The 21,968-nt window shown below is 45.1% G+C and overlaps 2 pseudogenes; both read left to right on the top strand.

Moving 5' to 3' along the window:
- LOC111977920 (arylsulfatase I-like) overlaps window positions 1–3,835 on the top strand; it is a 10,692-nt pseudogene extending 6,857 nt beyond the window's left edge.
- A 9,571-nt stretch (window positions 3,836–13,406) lies between these two features.
- LOC111977594 (calcium/calmodulin-dependent protein kinase type II subunit gamma-like) overlaps window positions 13,407–21,968 on the top strand; it is a 134,007-nt pseudogene continuing 125,445 nt past the window's right edge.

Below are 21,968 nucleotides of genomic sequence, written 5' to 3'. Positions count from 1 at the left end.
TTACATTACATTTAAGTCATTAGCAGACGCTCTTATCCAGAGCGACTTACAAATTGGTGCATTCACCTTATGATATCCAGTGGAACAACCACTTTACAATAGTGCATCTAACTCTTTTAAGGGGGGGGGGGGGTTAGAGGATTACTTTATCCTATCCTAGGTATTCCTTAAAGAAGTGGGGTTTCAGGTGTCTCCGGAAGGTGGTGATTGACTCCGCTGACTGGCGTCGTGAGGGAGTTTGTTCCACCATTGGGGTGCCAGGCCGCGAACACAGTTTTGACTGGGCTGAGCGGACTGTTTTCCTCAGAGGTAGGGGGCGGCCGGCCGGGTGGATGCGCAGTGCCCTTGGTTGGGTGTAGGGCCTGATCAGGCCTGGGTCGGGGGTGCCGTTTCCCTCCTCACGCTCCGTAGGCAGCACCACTGGTCTTGTGCGGATGCGGCTTCACTGGAGCCAGTGGGAGAGCGGAGGAGCGGGGTGCGGGAACTTGGGGTTGACCACCGCGGGCTGCGGCGTTCTGGGGTTGTGGGGTTTTGGCACAGGCCGGGAGCCCAGCCCCCAGCAGTTGCAGTATCCGACGGGAGTGCACGTGCCTGGTTAGGACCTGCGCCGCTTCCTGCGTGGGCGGGTCGTACTCTGCGATGTTGTAGAGCTGCCTACGGAACGGGTCACCGCCTTGTGTTGTTGGACGCACGGGTGTTGTCCCAGCCGCCGCCGGTTCTTGCACCTCTGGGAGCGGCCCGACCATGCGAGTGTCCCACGCGTGCTGCGCGGATAATCGGTTCCTTCCGTCCTCGGGGAGCGTGGACGTGTTGCTGGACTCAGTGCTGCGTTTTCAGAAACGTTGTTTGGCTGAGTTTCTAACCCGATGGTAGGAAAGTGGCACCTGGGCTTCTGCCGGCCGGGCTACCTGCCCACGGGTCGCAGCCTCCATAGCTTCTTAGGCTCCCTGACTGGCAGCGGTGATCGCTTCTCCTGTCAGAGCAGTGACCAGGCTGAGTCCTGCGGCTTTGACCTGCACGACGGGGAGAGACGACCTGGAGCTGAGCAGTAACTGCTCCACAACACTCTACATAAAGAGGTGAGGCCAGCCCTTACACACATCTTTCGTGATGTTGTAATTCATGTATGAAAAGGAGCTTGTCTAGTACTAAAACACCACTGTGCAAGTTGGAAATGGAATGAAGAGGTTTTTAGAGTGTTCTTGATAAAGTGATTCGCATTTGATTATAATTGGGCATTTCAAAGTCTTCGGCTATTTCAAAGATTTGGACACAACAGAGTTGATGTATTTACATAACGTCTCAGTTATATAAAGAAGTAACCCAGACCTGGTGGCCTACTCCTCTTTCCATCCAGAGTTCAGAAGATCCTGAGGGCCCATGACCCCTGGAAGCCCCTCTTCCTGTACCTGCACTCCAGGCCATCCAGACACCCTTGCAGGCACCAAACCACTTTCTGCGACGCTGCAGTAACCCGGACAACTGCCCGCGACAACACTATGCAGCTATTCTGAGCTGTGTGGACGAGAGTGTGGGGGAGCTGGTGCAGGAGCTGAGGACCAGAGGCCTCTATCAGAACTCTGTCCTGGTCTACTCCTCAGACAACGGGGGCCAGCCCTTCTCTGGGGGCTGCAACTGGCCCATGCGTGGAGAGAAGGGTACCTACTGGGAAGGGGGAGTGCGAGCAGTGGGTTTCGTCCACAGCCCATTCCTGAAGCGGAAAGGGAAGGTGAGCAAGGCGCTGATCCATGTTTCTGACTGGTACCCCCTCCCCTTGTTGTCTCTGGTGTGGGGGGCCATCAGCCAGGGGCTGCCCTACCCCCACACTGAGATCCTGTTCAATATCGACCCGGTATCTCGACGGCCCAGTGAGGCAGACTCCAGGCCCTCAACAGCTTCGGCATCTGGGACACAGCAGTGCGGGCTGTCTTACGGGCTGGGTACTGGAAGCTGCTGACTGAAAATGTGGGTGACTGTGTGCCCCCTCAGACCCTGCCCGGGGGGGCCCAGCAGTGGCAGGACATGGGGCAACGCCGGGACCCTTATGAGATGTCAAACCTGGCTGATGCACGGCCGGAGGTGGTCAAGATACTGCAGACTGGCCGAGTACAACCAGACGCCCCCCCCCCGAAACCCACCTGATGATCACATGGTGGACCCCTCAGCTCCATGGGGGGGATGTGGACACCCTGGCTGGGTAAGCCGGGCAGCGAGGAGCCAGGGGGCAGCAGGGAGGGAGGGAAGTGGAATAGTAGTAAGATGAGGCACTGTAAGGTGTGCAAACTGCAAGCCCTCTTTAAACATGTGGGCTCCCAGATGCAGAGGTCCTCTCTGTTCTTTTAGTCCTCAGAGGGATGGAAGGAGCACGTGGACAGACAGGCAGGATGGACAGACCTACATGAGACTGGYTCTTAGTCACTGGCTGTGCCCTGGCCACCAAGGAGGGTGCAACTGTAAGATTGATGTTGAGGGTGATTTTGTTGACGTCTCATCCGCCCATCAACAGGACAAAATCAGAATGACACTCAGACACCTAGAGGGATATTATTATTTTTTAATTTGTACTTGGTGATATAATGGACCGTCCAGGCTACACGCTGCTTATGGCATACTCCTCTGTTGCCTAACCAACTCTAAACAACACCTCACTGCATCAAAATCATAAATTGGGGATTGGCCAGCATAAACTCAGTRAGAAATGCTGTGGCTGTTGTGCTCTTCAGTGTGGTTACAGTACAGTACACCCAAAACCCAAGCCACGTTCCAGACATACACTTTTAGACAAAAAGATTCCAAAAGGGTTCTTCAGCTGTCCCCATAGGAGAACCCTTTTTGGTTCCAGGGAGAACTCTTTTTGGTTCCACATGGAACCCTTTGGGGTTCAATGTATTACCCTCTGTGGTAAAGGTTCTACCTGGAACCAAAAGGGTTCCACCTGGAACGAAAATAGTTCTTCAAAGGCTTCTCKTATGGGGACAYCTGACAACCCCTTTTAGGTTCTAGATAGCTCCTTTTTATCTAAGAGTGCATGTGGCTCATACTGTAAGTGTGATATAGCAAATCGCGGAATGTGAAATAATGCAGATATAACTGGAGTAGACTGGATCAGGGTGGCACTTAGGGTTTGGATGTGTCACATTATAGAAGCCAGATCACATCAGATTAGATCAAATCTGAGGCTTGCATCTCTTGCCTATAAGCCATTTGTGTAGGAACTAATGTGTGATTCTGCCTGTACTGTATAAACTGTAGGTAACATTCAGCAATTCTGCAGCAATCCCACACACAGAAGGGAGAAACACTGTACATTTCTTATTTCCAGCAACAAGCTGCCTACTACTTCCCTGCCTCCTCCTTTCTCCCTCCAGCCAAGTCTCACCCTTCCCTCTTGTCTGATCTCTCGCTCTTTCTCCCACTATCTCTCATTTCATCTGATTTTCTCTTGCTCTTTGCCTCTTTCCTACAGCAGTAGGAACATGTTCTTCATCCTCCTCCTCCTCCTCCCTCTTCATCGCCTTCTTCTCATATTCTTCTTCCTCCTCACTCTTTCTCATTTCATTCGGAGATCAGGTCAGTTTTTAAGTAATAGGCAGGATGCATGTGAGTCAGAATTGAGATCTGATGTACAGAGTTACATAAACAGAAAGGAGGAGAGGAGGAGGAAGGCTTCCTAGGGGGGCAGCAAGGCCATGCTGTTTGAAGCACTCCCTGCCTTATCTGTTATCTCGCCATTTGAAAAGATGTACATATCCTAACATACCAGTAAGTGTGTATGTATAGTTTGATGCTAATGGTATACTGAAATGCATTCTGCCGTTTGCTGCTTTCCATTCATAAAGAGACTCTGACAGAATGTGTTGGTGATTTTGTCACTTGTGTTGAACATCTGTGTGTACAGTCGTGGCCAAAAGTTTTGAGAATGACACAAATATTCATTTTCACAAAGCCTGTTGCATATACTCCAGAATGTTATGAAGAGTGATCAGATGAATTGCAATTAATTGTAAAGTCCCTCTTGCCATGCAAATGAACTGAATCCCKAAAAAACACTTCCACTGCATTTCAGCCCTGCCACAAAAAGACCAGCTGACATCATGTCAGTGATTCTCTCGTTAACACAGGTGTGAGTGTTGACGTGGACAAGGCTGGAGATCACTCTGTCATGCTGATTGAGTTCGAATAACAGACTGGAAGCTTCAAAAGGAGGGTGGTGCTTGGAATCATTGTCTTCCTCTGTCAACCATTGGTACCTGATAGGAAACATGTGCCGTCATCATTGTTTTGCACAAAAAAGGCTTCACAGGCCAGGATATTGCTGCCAGTAAGATTGCACCTAAAATCAAACATTTATCGGATCATCAAGAACTTCAAGGAGAGCGGTTCAATTGTTATGAAGCAGGCTTCAGGGCCCAAAGAAAGTCCAGTAAGCCCGCCAGGCCGTCTCCTAAAGTTGATTCAGCTGCGGGATCGGGGCACACCAGTACAGAGCTTGCTCAGGAATGCAGCAGGCAGTGTTTGAGTGCATCTGCACGCACGGTGAGGCGAAGACTTTTGGAGATGGCCTGGTGTCAAGAAGGCAGCAAAGAAGCCACTTCTCTCCAGGAAAAACATCAGGGATAAGACTGATATTCTGCAAAGGTACAGGGATTGGACTGCTGAGGACGGGGTAAAGTAATTTCTCTGAGAATCCCCTTCTGATTGTTGGGGCATCCGAAAAAAAGCTTGTCCGGAGAAGACCAGGTGAGCGCTACCATCATCCTGTGTCATGCAAACAGTAAAGCATCCTGAGACCATTCATGTGTGGGTTGCTTCTCAGCCAAGGGAGTGGGGCGCACTCACAATTTTGCCTAAGAACACACCATGATAAAGAATGGTACCAACACATCCTCCCGGAGAGAAACTTCCCCCAACCATCCAGAACAGTTGGTGATGAACAATGCCTTTCCAGCATGATGGAGCACCTTGCCATAAGGCAAAAGTGATAACTAAGTGGCTCGGGAACAAAAACATCGATATCTTTGGCGTCCATGGCCAGGAAACTCCCCAGACCTTAATCCCATTGAGAACTTGTGGTCAATCCTCAAGAGGCGGGTGGACAAACACAAACCCACAAATTCTGACAAACTCCAAGCATTGATTATGCAAGAATGGGCTGCCATCAGTCAGGATGTGGCCCAGAAGTTAATTGACAGCATGCCAGGGCGGATTGCAGAGGTCTTGAAAAAGAATGGTCAACACTGCAAATATTGAATCTTTGCATCAACTTKATGTAATTGTCAATAAAAGCCTTTGACACTTATGAAATGCTTGTAATTATACTTCAGTATTCCAAGGTAACACCTGACAAAAATATCTAAAGACACTGAAGCAGCAAACTTTGTGGAAATTWATATTTGTGTCATTGTGTGTGTGTGCACACATTCCAAATAGATATACAGTATGCATAGTACTATCATCACAGCCCAAACACTGAAACTTGAATCTGGGAATGAGATTAGTCAAGAATGCTTTGAATTAATGTTGGGGCTTTCTGAAGCCAGCCACTACAGCTTTAAACTCCAATAGTCAGAGGCCCTGTAGGTCTGAGACAAAAAGCATATAGCGAGCTGATTCCTGTGAAGTGACACAAGCTATAAATCACTGAGGTGACACACACAGTGTYCTGTCCAGGAGGTCAGCTGGGGGGAGTGACCTTTAATGACGTCACAGCGATCCGTCACACAGCAACAACGGCAACATAAGCAGTCTGATATGTTCAGAGTCAGAAACCTCTAGCGTTTTGAGTTGAAATTAAAGAAAGGGTTGTMSCCCTGGAGTGAAGTCATGTGTKGTACACATGAACATAGCGTGGACAGTGGATACATAGTGTATTATAAACACACTAAAACACAGCAGAGCTTTTAAACGGTCACCCTTTAAACCTGTGCGATGACCAAAAAATGGGCAGGGACACATTTCCAGTGTCCCTTGGTAAAGGGTCAGCTATTAGCCCTTGGAATTGATCTGTCCTTTTAAATAGGTCATTAGTAGAAACCTATGGTGTTGTAATTGACAGCCTGCAGGCGTAAAACTAAACTAAAACTAAATGTATGCTTTTCAACCGATCGCTGCCCGCCCGTCCAGCATCACTACTCTGGACGGCTCTGACTTAGAATATGTGGACAACTACAAATACCTAGGTGTCTGGTTAGACTGTAAACTCTCCTTCCAGACTCACATTAAACATCTCCAATCCAAAATTAAATCCAGAATCGGCTTCCTATTCCGCAACAAAGCATCCTTCACTCATGCTGCCAAACATACCCTCGAAAAGCTGACTATCCTACCGATCCTCGACTTCGGCGATGTCATTTACAAAATAGCCTCCAACACTACTCAACAAATTGGATGCAGTCTACCACAGTGCCATCCGTTTTGTCACCAAAGCCCCATATACTACCCACCACTGCGACCTGTACGCTCTCGTTGGCTGGCCCTCGCTTRATACTCGTCGCCAAACCCACTGGCTCCAGGTCATCTAKAAGTCTCTGCTAGGTAAAGCCCCGCCTTATCTCAGCTCACTGGTRACCATAGCAGCACCCACCCGTACCACGCYCTCKAGCAGYTATATCTCACTGGTCACCKCCAAAGCCAATTCTTCCTTCGGCCYCCTCTCCTTCCAGTTCTCTGCTGCCAATGACTGGAACAAACTGCAAAAATCACTAAAGCTTACCTCCCTCACRAGCTTTAAGCACCAGCTGTCAGAGCAGCTCACAGYTCACTGCACCTGTACATAGCTCATCTGTAAACAGCCCATCCAATCTACCTCATCCCCATACTGTATTTATTTATTTATCTGCTCCTTTGCACCCCAGTGTCTCTACTTGCACATTCATCTCCTGCACATTCTACCATTCCAGTGTTTAATTGCTATATTGTAATTACTTCGCCACCACGGKCTGCTGTATATAGATTTTTCTACTGTATTATTGATTGTYTGTTTGTTTATTCCATGTGTAATTCTGTGTTGTTGTATGTGTCGAACTGCTTTGCTGTCACGATGTTCGTAGTAATGATCYGACCAAGGCGCAGCGCACGTTGASTTCCACATAATWTTAATGAAAGTGAAACTTAAGCAAATACAAAAAACTAAATAAAGAACAAACGAACRGTGATGACAATGCAGTGCTAAACAGGCAACTACACAGAAACAATATCCCAWAACCCACAGMTGGAAAAAATGCTACTTAAGTATGATCCCCAATTAGAGACAACGATAGCCAGCTGCCTCTAATTGGGAATCATACCAAAAAAATAAAACATAGAAAAAAGAACCTAGAACCCCACATAGAAAATATAAACTAGACTAACCCCCCTAGTCACACCCTGACCTACTCTACCATAGAAAATAAAGGCTTTCTATGGTCAGGARGTGACATTTGCTCTATCTTGGCCAGGTCGCAGTTGCAAATGAGAACTTGTTCTCAACTAGCCTACTTGGTTAAATACAGGTGAAATAAATAAAATAAATAAACAGTAATGATATCCCACAGTTGCCAGAAAATGGAAAGGAACAGCTTTATGCAGATACCTACATGTTTTTCATTTGGGTTTTTCAACATATGATTGCCGATAATGTCTTGGCTCATCTTCCCTCTGTGCAGAAAGACATAGCGACTCAGATACCACAGGTGGCTGGTTGCACTTTAATTGGGGAGAACAGGCTCATCACAATGGATAGAAATTAATAAATAGAATGGTATCAAACACATCATTTCCATGTGGTTGATACAATTCCATTCACTCCATTGCAGCTATTATTATGAGCCGTTCTTCCCTCAGCAGCCTCCTGTTTTCAGATGCAGTATATAGTAAACTATATGTATTCTTTTTTTCGTTTGGGTGTTTCACCGTATGATTGGGGATAACAATGTCTTGCTTATCCTTCCTCTGTGCCGATAGACAGAGAGATAACAAACAGGCATTTGGAAAGAGGTGCAGAGTTATTGAGTATAGTACTTTTTTCCTTTCCTGTGAAAGAGAGAGTCAATAGGGCTGGATGAGGGAGGCGATGAGGGAGGCGGTGCTCTCAGCTCTTGAATTGTTGCCCAACCTCTACTTATCAGCTGTGCTCTACACACCATGCCAAACTTCACTCCTAGTCTCTCTTCCAGTTGAAGCATGAACTTGGAAGTGAGGAAACGCTCTTGAAAGATATTTCCATCCACCAGCCAAATTGGCTTAATTCTTGTAGAGTGAGTCACTCAACCTCAATGGTACCGCTACTGTATCTCTCTCCACTGCTATGGAGTGGAGTTGTTTACTATGGAACGTGGAAGCTCTTCAGCCAGCCGTGGCTGGAGGTATCTGCTATGCGTATATAAATTATGCAATGTAATACAATGATGACGGAGCAACAAAAACAGGAATAGAGGGGAGGGCTCTATTGTCTCAGTGTATGTATGTATGTGTTTGAATTGGCTTGTGGAGAATCAAGTCTTGTGTAGAATACTACCCACATGAAAAAATGCTATAGTATAATATGGTATAAATACTGTAGTATTACTATGTTTACATTCCATAGTATTGACTATAGTGTTTCTGCAGACTTTACTGTAGTATTTTTGCAGACTTTAGTACACTAGTATTTATTGTAGTGTTTTTGCAGACATGACTGTAGTACTTAATATACTGTAGTGTTTTTGTTGTACTATATTTTACAAATAAGTGTAGGATTTTTCCTTGAGAAAACCTACTGTACAAATACTAAAAGAGCAAATTTACCTTAACTTGTAGGTAGCACTGCTGTCTGATCAGATCATTTAGAACTTCTGCTCTTTTTTACAAATTGTAGGGAACACAATATATAGGTCTATACTTGGAATGCAGGTTTCTCACTCATGGGTGGCACACATTGGGATATGGGGGAGGGGAATAGGTGGGTATATGCAAATCAAATACTGTAAAAAATTCTAWAGTAAGTACTACACATGATRAAGGTATAATACAGTTTGGAGTATAGTATTCTACAGCATACTATAAAAMTATATAGTAAGCACTACACAATCGAGGAATACTACAGTGTACAGTATAGTATAGTATTCTACAGTACACATATTTAGTATCTTAATTCGATCACTCTTTTGTTGCTGAGAATTTTCCTGCATGGCAMGAAATGCAAACTTCAAATCAAATTGTATTTGTCACATGCGCCGAATACAACAGGTGTAGACCTTACAGTGAAATGCTTACTTACAGCAGCYTAAAAGAGGTGTCTAGGTAGCCCTTTGATTAGCTGTTCAGGAGTCTTATGGCTTGGGGGTAGAAGTTGTTAAGAAGCATTTTGGACCTAGACTTGGTGCTCCGGTACCACTTGCCTTGCGGTAGCAGAGAGTCTATGACTAGGGTGGCTGGAGTCTTTGACAATTTTTAGMGCCTTCCTCTGACACCGCCTGGTATAGAGGTCTTGGATGGCAGGAAGCTTGGCCCCAGTGATGTACAGGGCCGTACGCACTACCCTCTGTAGTGCCATACCAGGTAGTGATGCAACCAGTCAGGATGCTCTCGATGGTGCAGCTGTAGAACCTTTTGAGGATCTGAGGACCCATGCCAAATCTTTTCAGTCTCCTGAGGTTTTTTCGTGCCCTCTTCACGACTGTCTCTTGGTGTGTTTGGACTATGACAGTTTGTTGGTTGTGTGGACACCAAGGAACTTGAAGTTCTCAACCTGCTCCACTGCAGCCCCGTCGATGAGAATGTTGGCGTGCTCGGTCCTCCTTTTCCTGTAGTCCACAATCATCTCCTTTGTCTTGATGAAGTTGAGGGAGAGGTTGTTGTCATGGCACCACACAGCCAGGTCTCTGACCTCCTCCKGATAGGCTATCTCATCATTGTTCGTGATCAGGCCTAGCACTGTTGTGTCGTCGTCAAACTTGTTGATGGTGTTGGAGTCGTGCTTGGACATGCAGTCATGAGTGAACAGGGAGTACAGGAGGGGACTGAGCACGCACCCCTGAGGGGCCTCCGTGTTGAGGATCAGCGTAGCGGATYTGTTGTTAGCTTCCCTTACCACCAGAGGGCGGTCCCGTGTATTTGTAGTGTATTTGAGTTTTTAAATGGTTTCTAAAGGTTTCTAAAGTTTGTAATTTCCACTTTGAAAGGTCAGACTTGATTTGCCCTAAAGAAAAATGTTTCAACCCCTACAAAAATTTCCATGAATTACAATCCAAATAATTATTTCCTGTTGCTGCAGGATTATTTTCCTGCTGTAGCAAACTGGCTCAAATTAAGATCCTACTTCTGTTTACTGCTTCAAAATAGGTTATAAAGCAGCTGAACTAAACAAACGACTTCTCTGGTTGAAAGCGGCCCATGTYGCATCAATATTAGTCAGAAACATTTATTCCAGTGCGAAATCTTTAAAAAAAMATAATTTTGGTCATAAAGTCAGTATTTTCCAAAACAGAGTTTTGTGAGATTTGTGTAACTGAAGTCGTCACAATTTACATGAGGGTTGGGTTTGTATTACAATCATACCCACTTGCCCACTAACACGGGATGCTAACSCTTATCATGCACAGAGAAACAGGACCATTCTATGGATAATTATTTTTTTTAATCCCCCAAATCATGGTCTTTTTTTGGCCTGGCGCTTATGGAATTACTKATTTGGCCCCTAAGCCTTCATGGAGTTGCCACTTGCTGATGTGTTTAATAATGATCACTCAAGTTATCCACTGCCACTTGTCAATATTCCAAAATTCAAAAGCCATTTGCGAGCATCTTGTGTCCCGCCGCGACCTGTTTTTGTAACATGATTTGCTATGAAACACTGCCAGACAGACGCACTCTGTGGTAATAGATAGTGAGAATGTTGTAAGAACAAAATGGCACCAAAGCACACACGTTGCCCCTCGCCAGTCACTTGATAAGCTGATTTAGCTAATGTGGTCTTCCAGCTCAAGGTGCCTGCTAGCTTCTACTATCTAGCTTCATTGACAAAKACAGAGATGGAACTTAGCTAGCTAGCTAGTGATTTAGAGCACCGATAAACAGTGTGTAGCTTGTGCTTTGCAGTACACTGACTAGTTTTTCATTAAAAAAATTACTTGAGAAATACTGCACCAAACACCTTAGCTAGATGTAWAATTGCGAGACTAAGACCTTCTGGGCAAAKACAACAAAAACAAACTGTAATTCTGACTATTTTGAGGAAGTGGTATTGTTGTTGCTACAGTGACTCAACAGGCGAAAACAACAATAACTGCCAGGGTACGATATAGTGAACATAACATACCCACATCGAACCACACCCCCAAGAGTCAAGTCTCGTTTTTTTCTTAATGAGCAGCAGAAAAGTCCAGGCAAAATCAGTGAGTTCAGCTGTCCTTTAAATCTAGGAGACAACCACCATTGCAGCACTACACCACCAATGGAATACATCATAATCACACATAATATTGACAATTGGTACATTCAGGAGAGGTCAAACGYCACTGGCTTGGAAATGGATACTGTTTCCATAGGACAATGCATTCTTTCACCAATCACCCTGATACATACAGCTTTTATTTGGCAAAGAGGAAAGTGGCAACTACCTCTCCTCCTCCTCTTCCCCCTCTTCTCTTTCCTCTCTCCTCTTTCCTTTCTCTTCCCAGGATCTGACATCCCACTGTTACCACCCACCACTCCATCCTGCATACTGCATGCTGAAGTCTTGTCCGACATGAACATCATAGAAAATGCTGCAATTAATTTTGAGGCACCTCTGCACCGKTCTAATTAGGCTTTCATATCAGTCAGCCTACCTGTAATTACAGCAGAAGCCCGGAGCACAGCTCCTGTGTTCACTGAAAACACTCTATAATCACTGGCACTCTCCCTCCGRAACGTTGCCTGACTGTGATGGGCTTGCCCAGTTCAGAGACAAAGTRCCGGGTCTGTGAGAGAAATACACTCACGGACAGGCTCACATTGACACWTACTGTATCTCTCTTTCTGAATAAAAAAAGTGAACACACCAACAGTCATTGTTTAAAACACACACTGACAAATACAGATATGTAATTCATCTGAACAGATATACATGAACAGAAGCACAGCTGTGTACAAATACGCTTGCAGCGCATTCTGTCTTTTACTCTCTCTGTACAAACACGCATGTGTGGACACAGACAGACAAGGAGCGGGAGCAGTGGCAATACACTTAACATACTGTGAACAAGTCATATTAATACTCCTCATAAAGAATTCATGAAAGCTCAGATAAACCTTTGCAGTGGAGCATGCAATTACATAAAGATGATGCTTCAACAACTTASAGTTAAATACTACTCGAAGACTAAGAAGAGACTTAACAGTAATTAGTTCAATTTTCTCAACCTATAACCCCAGAGGGACGAGACACACATTTCTCCACAGCAGCAGCTCTCTGGATTTATGAGCCTGTTATGATGGAGACATTAGTACAGATAATGAAGTAGGCAGCTCTTCCAGACTCCTGGAGAGATGGGAGTCACATCCTTCTGATGAATGTTGAAGCTGGGGGAGGCAGGGGGTTAAGGGGCAGCAGGGGGAGGTCGGGGACAGCTGGACATGGGAAGCCTAGGGCATGATGATAGTGAAGACCATTATGTTACAAAATGGGTTCATGTCAGGCGATAGTAGAGGAGCTCCATCCAGTATAGGAGGGGCCGTCAAAGGAATATGTTGAAAGGTCATCAGTAGGAAGGAACACGTAGCAAGCAGGACAGGAGGTAATCTGTGCATYGGTGTGCAGGTGACATGCAAAAGCAGCGTTGCGTTCTGAAAAGGAAGGCTGAGCCTCAGAGTGGACCGTGAATCAGAAGTGCTGAGAGACAGGTATGGATTGGCTCTGAGGTTTTGTTGCCATATGTGTTTGATCGTGATCAAATCCCATCAAATTCTATGCAGGGCAAGTCAGTGTTACACCTCATAGATCCCTTTCAACCCATATGGATATCAACCAAAATCAGTCAAGGCCTACTGGTAGACCTAGTCACTTCACACTATCATTTTTCATGAAGATTATCTTTACAGTAGGTTTATCTTTACCGTATCTTTACAGTTCAACTGTCTACACTGAGAYATTCAGAGGTGGAAATCTGCAATATTCACACTTTGATATAATTTATTGTGGTCACTTTCATTTAGGCTTGCCTATCTCTGTGCCAATGCAGCATCAGATCACGTATGCTTTCTTCTCGACTTCCCTCGTAAGCAGGATAACGCCGCCCATATAATCTGTTCTGGGGTCAGTGTTACTTTAAACAAKGATTGATAATAGGCTACCTACAGCGTTTAGGTAGAYGAAGCTGATCCTAGATCAGTGGCGCTCGATACCAGAGAGGAAATATCGCGTTACTATCCTTTTTTTCTCTACCTCAACCACCACCACTAGGGCTAAAACCAATACTATTTCTCCCCTCGGTCTCTGTCGCTCCAGTATCTCCCTTTCCCTTTGAGTTTACGAGATCTCCTCCCGAAACCTGAGCGAGGCAGTCACGGAAAAGAGAGGCGATACCCTCCTGCACAACATGGCTACAATTGTAACGTCGACCAGATTTACAGACGAATATCAGCTGTACGAAGAGCTCGGAAAGTAAGCGACATGAACATATATCAATCATCCTATTGTTCTTATACATTTTCCTGTACTGCTTTGTAGACTATTGCTGTGCGTGTCTAGTCCACTGTTGACAAGACAAGGATAGGTTGTCAAAAACAGGAAAGGCATCCCCCCCGCAACGAAGAGATGATCGCTTCTATCRTCGTTCAGGGAGCTTTATAGTCCAGCAACATTTTATTAGAATAAGGTTACATATAGAGCTTGAGCCTGCATGCGTGTACTGAGTTTACCATGCCTCGGTGTGCCATAGATATGGGACACCTAAACGACATCCGCTATAGGTATAGTGTTTATTTATCTCAAGGCAACACCTTTCCCGCTATATATTTTTGAAACAATTATTTTAACTTTTTGGGTTATTTTTGCCGTATTATTTTCTAGAGAGCCACACAGGGATGAACGCTACACTGGCTACTTGTGTAACGATCTAGAATGTATCCAATGTGTTTCATTCTGTGCGTTGTAACATTGTAGCACATGAGTACTACACACATAAACCACCAAGTAGAAAGATACTTTGTAACCCGTCTGTTTTATCTTTTGCAGTTAGCAGTAGCTAGTTATTGTGCACGTCCAACTCCACCTATAACCATACATTTTCAGTTTCAAGTATGCATGATGAAATCATAATAGACGGTAGACCTATGGTAGGCTTAATACAACACTCAGTTAGCATAGCCTACAGTAGACTTTACATGTTTTGGTTTATTCTCTGGATAGTATTGTGGTGCTCAAGTTACTTCTGCACACTAGTTCCTGTGTAGGCTTAAAATGACAATTTCCTCTGAGCTGATTTCCCTCACAAGCAGCGAATGAGGAACCCAGAAGCACTGCAAGCAATTTCATCTACAGTGTTCTGGGATTCGAATCTAAAATATAAAGTTTTTACATTATACATCATTTAGTTATCACATGCCAAGCGACTGGTTATTATGCACTGCTTTGTATTTACTTTTTGCACCTGTGTACCACAGTGATGGGCTATATAGCACTACCGTCGATTAGTTGTAGCTTGTTCATATTGCAACGTTTCTCATTTGACAGATGTTTGGGGAGGAGTGGMGTCAATTCTTGTAACACTATTTTTCACCTTTTTCCATTTTCTTTATTACCCAGAGATGGATTTGAACTAGACAGAATACTGACTTTGGTGGCCTGTATTGTGTGTGCACTGCACTAGTGAGAGTTGTCACATGATCTCATGTTGCTGTTTTGTTTATGAATTTGTCTCATTACAGGGGTGCCTTCTCCGTTGTCCGGCGATGCGTTAAAAAGTCCAATGGCCAGGAATTTGCTGCTAAAATTATCAACACAAAAAAACTATCAGCAAGAGGTAAGACAGAGGGAAACGTTACACCACTTACTATGCCGTGTGCTTTGATGCCTGTGACATTGTTTCSACCAATCAAAATTCAATAGGAGATCGACACCGGAGAAGGTAGTCTTTTCATTGTTGGTTTATTCAATTACCCATGTGCACATGAAAGTGCTTGATCCATGTAATATCTAGTTCAAACAGCATAATACAATTGCATTATATGTTAGTGTTACATACCCGTTTCATCAACTTGTCAAAAGGTGTGCGCCAAATTGCATGGTGTAGGTAAGTGCGACATATTTGAGGAACTATGACTTCACAGAGCTCCTTGTTCAATGGGATAAACAGTAGCATTCATCTCACGATGTTCCAGTCCAGCAGGACATATTGTTACCTACCCCAGGGCCATAGCTCAGCCACTGTCTGTGTGTGTTGCATTTGTTTACTCTCTATTCCCTCAGCAACCGAGTGTGTTTGTGAATACAGATTTGCCGGAGGCCCTTTTAGAAGGATCTGGAGCSCCTTCGTGTTGTTTTGTTATAGCTGTGGTCACAATACCTCTATTTGCTGCTAGGGCTACACCAGTGTTTTGCATTTTCTCCTCTCACGCTATCTTCCCCCCTCACCTTGTGAGATCCCCTGATCAGAGACGTGGAGTCCAGACTGAAAAGCACGTCCTCTTGGCCGGAGGAGACTGTCACGCTTCAGTGTGGATATCATCTGCTCTAATTAAGCCTTGGCCAGGAGGGCTGCACGGGGATACGTGAGACATGGCCAATCTGCCACTGCTGCGGCGCCAGAGACAAAAAGGCTCCGGATCTATTTTGGGAAAGTGGACGCGGCTGATACCTGTTTGTTCAGGTATCGAGTTGGCCCGTCTCCTGTTTGCGCTTGACATCGTGATGGAGATGGATATTAATGAGATTTTTTTAGGGCCTCGGCACTTTCTCTCTCTGTCACTGTGTGCATTAGGGCATACATTTCCATGACTGATGTCAAAGAGCTACGCCATGCTTGTCACGCCGTAATTACACTGCAATTCAATGTTTGCGTCACCAATTTTTGGAAGGCATTGTTGTCGCAGCCGCTGCTTGCGTCAGTCCCGGCTGCCAATTACTCCAAGAAGAAATCTTCCGGAAGCACAATCTTAGCTGTGCTGACCGGGTATTGACCTGTTAATCCAAGCAGTCTTTTACTGCTAGTTGTAAAAAAGTACCTCTTTCCCGTGACAACACTGTTGCAGATATGGSCTCCCTGCCCGCCTTGAGAAGGCMTTAGCGATGGCCATGGAGGGGCAGTGGAGGTTGTTTGATTATTATGAGAATTACAAAGGCCAGACCTCGGTGTGAGATTGTTCCGTCCTCTGGGGATGCCAGCTGAATTACAACTTCCCCCTCTGCCCCACTCTGCCATGGTCTCGACGGAGGGGCCAGTAAACAAAGAATGTCTTTAAAAAAGCCTTAAAAAACAACAGGTAATTAGATCTGCTGTGTTTTAGCGGCGTCTGGCAGAGATCCCGTCAAGTAACCTGGCAACCGGGTTCTTGAAACTGTTCATGATGTTGGCTGGCACAGAAGGAGAGGAATGCTCCAGTCCTATTGAGCTGAGTAGAGGAGAGCCAAGCTGAGCCAGAGCCCCTTACCCCCCTCCTCATTTCCGTACTGCTCCTCATGCCCACTGCCTTTAATATGACCCGAAGGCCCTGGGCATGCCAATGTGTTTTACACAAACCGAAGCTGCAATCATCTGCCATCATGAGGCTGTATTTATGTATAAAGTTAAAGGAACTTTGGCGACTACTAAGTATTTTGTAAACCTCCCGCCCTGGGCTGGATGTAACAATGTGGTGTTCACACATGCATCATTTATGAGCAGAATTGCTGTTTTACCTCAATCAGCCACAAAATTCCTAGCTTGAAAGCAACTGTTTTTRTGGAAGCTGTGCTGCACCATTTTCCCCCACGTTGGCCAGCCCCTTAGCAATTCGTGTTATAGCCAATAAGCTTCAGCCCCTCGCCGTTTGAGTGAAAGCTAGCAAGATGTACACACAGCAGAGCGAGAGAGATCGAGTATAGCGAGTATAGCCTGGCACAATGTGATGCGCCCCTCCTAGGGACGGCATGGGAGATTAACCATACCATCCCCCGGCACATAGACTATTGCAGCATAGATACTGGAGACTGAGACACGGGGGGTCGGGAGACACTGTGGCACTGTCCAAAGTTACACACAGACTGGGCCAACCAGGCAGGATATAACCCCACCCACTTTGCCAAAGCACAGCCCCCACACCACCAAAGGGATATCAACAGACCACTAACTTTCTACTCTGAGACACGGCTGAGTATAGCCCACGAAGGTCTCCCCCACCGCACGAGCCCGAGGMGGAGCAAGACCGGACAGGAAGATCACGTCAGTGACTCAACCCACTCAGGTCGTGGTATAGTGAATAAAGCCTGGCACGACGTGATGCACCCCTCCTAGGGACGGCATGGGAGAGCGCGAGCAAGCCAATCTCTTCAACAGGAGGAGATCTGGGGAAGACAAACAAGCCCAGTCCAAACAAGCTATTAGCAGACAGTGCTCGGCGTGTGTGTTCATTCTGTATTCCCTGTGTGATGTGTGTTTAGAAAAATAAATTATTTTTTTTGGGGTGCGAGTCGGGAGCTTTGCAGCATTTGTGCAGATGAGTTGAGTGCATGATGTGGGTGGGATTAAATCCCAGTGTGTGTGGCTGCATGTGTGTCATAGAGGTCAAGCCAGTTGACTGTCGGTCGGTGACTATGCCTGTGGACTGTGCGTGTCATAACCCAGTGCATCAGGGCTAGCTGAGTTGCCCCTGCCAGCAGGCCTGGTTGTATATTGGATGTGTTGTGTTATATTATGGCTCTTGACAGTCAGTATCAATCAATCAAATTTATTTATATAGCCCTTCTTACATCAGCCGATGTCACAACGTGCTGTACAGACACCCAGCCTAAAACCCCAAACAGCAAGCAATGCAGGTGTAGAAGCAGTAACACCCCCCCCCCCCCCCCCCATATTACTCACCAGGTCACTCTGGACAACTTCTTCTGGGGGGCTCTGTCCAGTACTGCAGGGGTTAACCTTTTCTTGCTCCACCACGTGTGTGTGTGTGTCTTTGTGTGTTTGCCTGCCTGTGGGCATGTGTGCGTGCGTGTGTCATTATGCCTCTCTGCATGGATGGTCTTTTTCAAATGTACCCTGTCACTCACAGAGTTTGCTGCAGGGTTAGGGTTTGCTGCTGGGGACGTGAGGGGCTGGCTGGGTAATAAGGGGGAAGGGGAGGATGCTATATGCCTGCCTGGCTGGATGGGATGGAATGTAAGCTGAGTCTGATCCTGAGCCCTATAGCCCTATAGCCTGAGTGAGCAGCCTGAGAGGAGAGGAAAGGCAGCGAGGCCCTGGATGGTGTCGAGAGGCTGATGGAACTGTGCTGCTGAATAATTGACACTAGCACAAGGCTCTGCTGGATAGACATGGAGAAATGGAGAGAGCCTTTCTCTACCTCTTTCCATCTCTCTCTCTCTCTCTCTCTCTCTCCATCTCTCTTCTTCTCCCTCTTTCCCTAATCCCCATAATCTCTGTCTTTTTCTCTCTCTGTCTCTCTCCCTCCTCCCAATCTCTCTCTCTCCCTCCATCTCCTTGGAAGGCTTCCTCTGTGCTGCTCGTTAGAGTCCTGGTAAACGTAGCAGTACTGCCATGGTGAATCTTTAATGGAACGAATTGTGCATTTTTTATGACACCAAGCCAAGTGTGTGTATGTGTCTGTGTGTTTGAGAGAGAGCGAGGGTGTGTGTGTGTGTTTGTCAGAATGTGTGTGGGTGCACGTGTTTTATAGCCTACTATATCTTTGTGTGATGACAGATAATGCTATTCAAATAATGAAGTCCTCCAAAATTGGAAGGGGAAAAAAATACTGATTGTTTATATAAAGATAGCTTGGAAGCTATTTTGCACAGCCAGTACTTTCCTGATTCACAGTGACCTCACAAATCAAAGGGTTTGTGTTCTGTACTGGGGACCACTACTAGTAGTGGTGATCGATTAGTGCTTTTTGAGGAACGTTTCGGTTCGGTTGACATTTTTTTGTAAACATTAAATGCATTATTAAATATGACGTTGAAATGATTTCAGAGCTTTTTTATTTAAATTCCAAAGCCAAATATTGAGAACATTCAATTAGGTCGTTCTACCTCAAAAACACATTTKGACTCCCTCCCATCATCTCAGATTGTTCAGAAATCATTTATGAAGTTAGTAACAGTTAAGACTAGCATTCCTGAAACATTATTTTGTTGAAATATAATTTGATCTCTGAGAAATTAAGCTAATTGATTGCACCCAAATCGTCCATTTTAATAGATAAGATTCAGATAATATTCAATGAATATAGTACCCAACATCCGATTTGGACCAAACTTCTTCCTACCAATGAGTAAGGAGGACTGGCTGTATAGCAGGAACAGTCAAAACCTGTTTTTTCCCCACACTACTTTGTGGTAAATAATAATAATAACTTTTAAAGTTTCTTCAAGTGCAGTTGCAAAAACCTTTAAGCGCTATACGGAAACTGTCTCTCATGAGGACCGCCACAGGAAAGGAAGACCCAGAGTTCCCTCTGCTGCAGAGGAGAAGTTCATTAGAGTTACCAGCCTCAGATTGCAGCCCAAATAAATGCTTCACAGAGTTCAACTAACAGGCATATCTCAACATCAACTGTTTAGAGGAGACCGCGTGAATCAGGCCTTCCTGGTCGAATTGCTGCYAAGAAATCACTACTGAAGGACACCAATAATAAGAAGAGACTTTCTTGGGCCAAGAAACACGAGTAATGGACATTAGACCGGTGGAAATCTGTCCTTTGGTCTGATGAGTCCAAATCTGAGATTTTTGGTTCTTACCACCGTGTCTTTGTGAGACACAGAGTAGGTGAACAGATGATCTCCACATTTGTTGTTCCCACCGTGAAGCATGGAGGAAGAGGTGTGATGGTGTGGGTATGCTTTGTTGGTGACACTGTCAGTGAWTTCAAGGCACATTTAACCAGTATGCCTACCACAGCATTCTACAGTAATACGTGATCCCATCTGGTTTGCGCTTAGTGGGACTATTTGTTTTCCAACAGGATAATGACCCAACACACCTCCAGGCTGTGTAAGGGCTATTTGACCAAGAAGGAGAGTGATGGAGTGCTGCATCAGATGACCTGGCCTCCACAATCACCCGACCTCAACCCAATTGAGATGGATTGGGATGAGTTGGACCGCAGAGTGAAGGAAAAGCAGCCCAAAGTGCTCAAAATATGTGGGAACTCTTTCAAGACTGTTGGAAAAGCTTTCCAGGTGAAGCTGGTTGAGAGAATGCCAAGAGTTTGCAAAGCTGTCATCAAGATAAAGGTTGGCTACTTTGAAGATATATAAAATATATTTTGATTTGTTTAACACTGTTTTGGTTACTACACGATTCCATATGTGTTATTTCATAGTTTTGGTGTCTTCACTATTATTCTACAAAGTAGAAAATAGTTAAAAAGTAAAGAAAAACCCTGGAATGAGTAGGTGTGTCCAAACTTTTGACTGGTACTGTAAGTATTCATCATTCTGAAGATGTTCGTACAACTTGATTGGAATCCACATGTGTTCAATTCAATTAATTGGACATGATTTGGAAAGACACACACCTGTCTATATAAGGTCCCACATTTGACAGTGCATGTCAGAGCAAGAACCACGCCATGAGTTCGAAGGAAATGTCTATAGAGCTCCGAGACAGGATTGTGTCAAGGCACAGATCTGGGCAAGGGTACCAAACATTTCTACAGCATTGAAGGTCCCCAAGAACTCTTCCTAGAGCTGACCACCCGGCCAAACTGAGCAATCGGGGGAGAAGGGCCATGGTCAGGGAGGTGACCAAGAACCCAATGGTCACTCTGACAGAGCTCCAGAGTTCCTCTGTGGAGATGGGAGAACCTTTTTGTGACTATTATTTAATTTCTTAAAAGTCATCATCTCTTCTCTGCTCKGGCAATAGCAGCCAGACAACCATCTAACGTTATCTCTGTTKTCCCCAACGAGTCATAAAATTTTATTAGGCTAGTAGATGGTTAACTAGATAGTAACTGCACATGCTGCAGAGCTGTCTGACTAAATCACTATTTTAGTAGTTCTTAAGGCATACTTTCAAGACTGCTACAACTATCAATTGGGTAGATCTACCTCATGAACTGTCTGTATGCCTCTTGTCTCTGTGTTGTGTACATTCCTCTCTGATGTGGTCTGTGTGCGGAGCCGGGAAGAACAAGCGCAATGGATTCCGGTCATTGTAGTTAATTACCATGTTTTCTGCGCTGAACTAGGTTGAATATTTAATWAATGAAAACTACAATTCCCTACAGCATCCCACAGATTGTTCTTGATTTGATGTCTCTCGTGCGCTTGATAGAGAAACAGCACATTGAGCTCACAAAAAATATAATCATAAATGGAATTCAAGTAATTGAACCAACGTCTGTCAATTAGTTGTTTAGTAATAATAATAAAAAAACGAATATTTCAGCACTAGGGACATTAAATTACAGTTATATTACATTATACTGTATTGCATTAGACTGGGTCTGATTGATTACTTCTGTTAGAATTGTCTTTTTTGTTGTTGTTGTATTTGAGTCAAACTGTAGTCTGATTTGTGTATCCTAAACCTCAGGTTTGTATTGTGCTTCTTTCCGTTTGTCGTACCTCTGCTGCTGCTGCTGCTGCTGCATATGGAATCCATCTCAGCACAGTAACGTCTGGCACGGAGTAAGAATCAAGTTGGTCTTTTCTCTCCCTTTAAAAAGTGAAATTGGGTCTCTCTCTCCGCACTTCCACTTGGCTGAAACCTCCAGAAATGAAGGAACAGAGATTTGTGTGTGTGTGTGTGTGTGTGTGCGTGTGCGTGTGCGTGTGCGTGTGTGTGTGTGTGTGTGTATTTGCAATCCGAGGAGTGTCGAGTAATGACTAC

The sequence above is a fragment of the Salvelinus sp. IW2-2015 genome, linkage group LG18, assembly GCF_002910315.2.
Source record: "Salvelinus sp. IW2-2015 linkage group LG18, ASM291031v2, whole genome shotgun sequence".
Taxonomy (NCBI): Eukaryota; Metazoa; Chordata; class Actinopteri; order Salmoniformes; family Salmonidae; genus Salvelinus; species Salvelinus sp. IW2-2015.
Note: the sequence above shows the minus strand (reverse complement) of the source record. Positions and strands in the feature narration are given on the sequence as shown.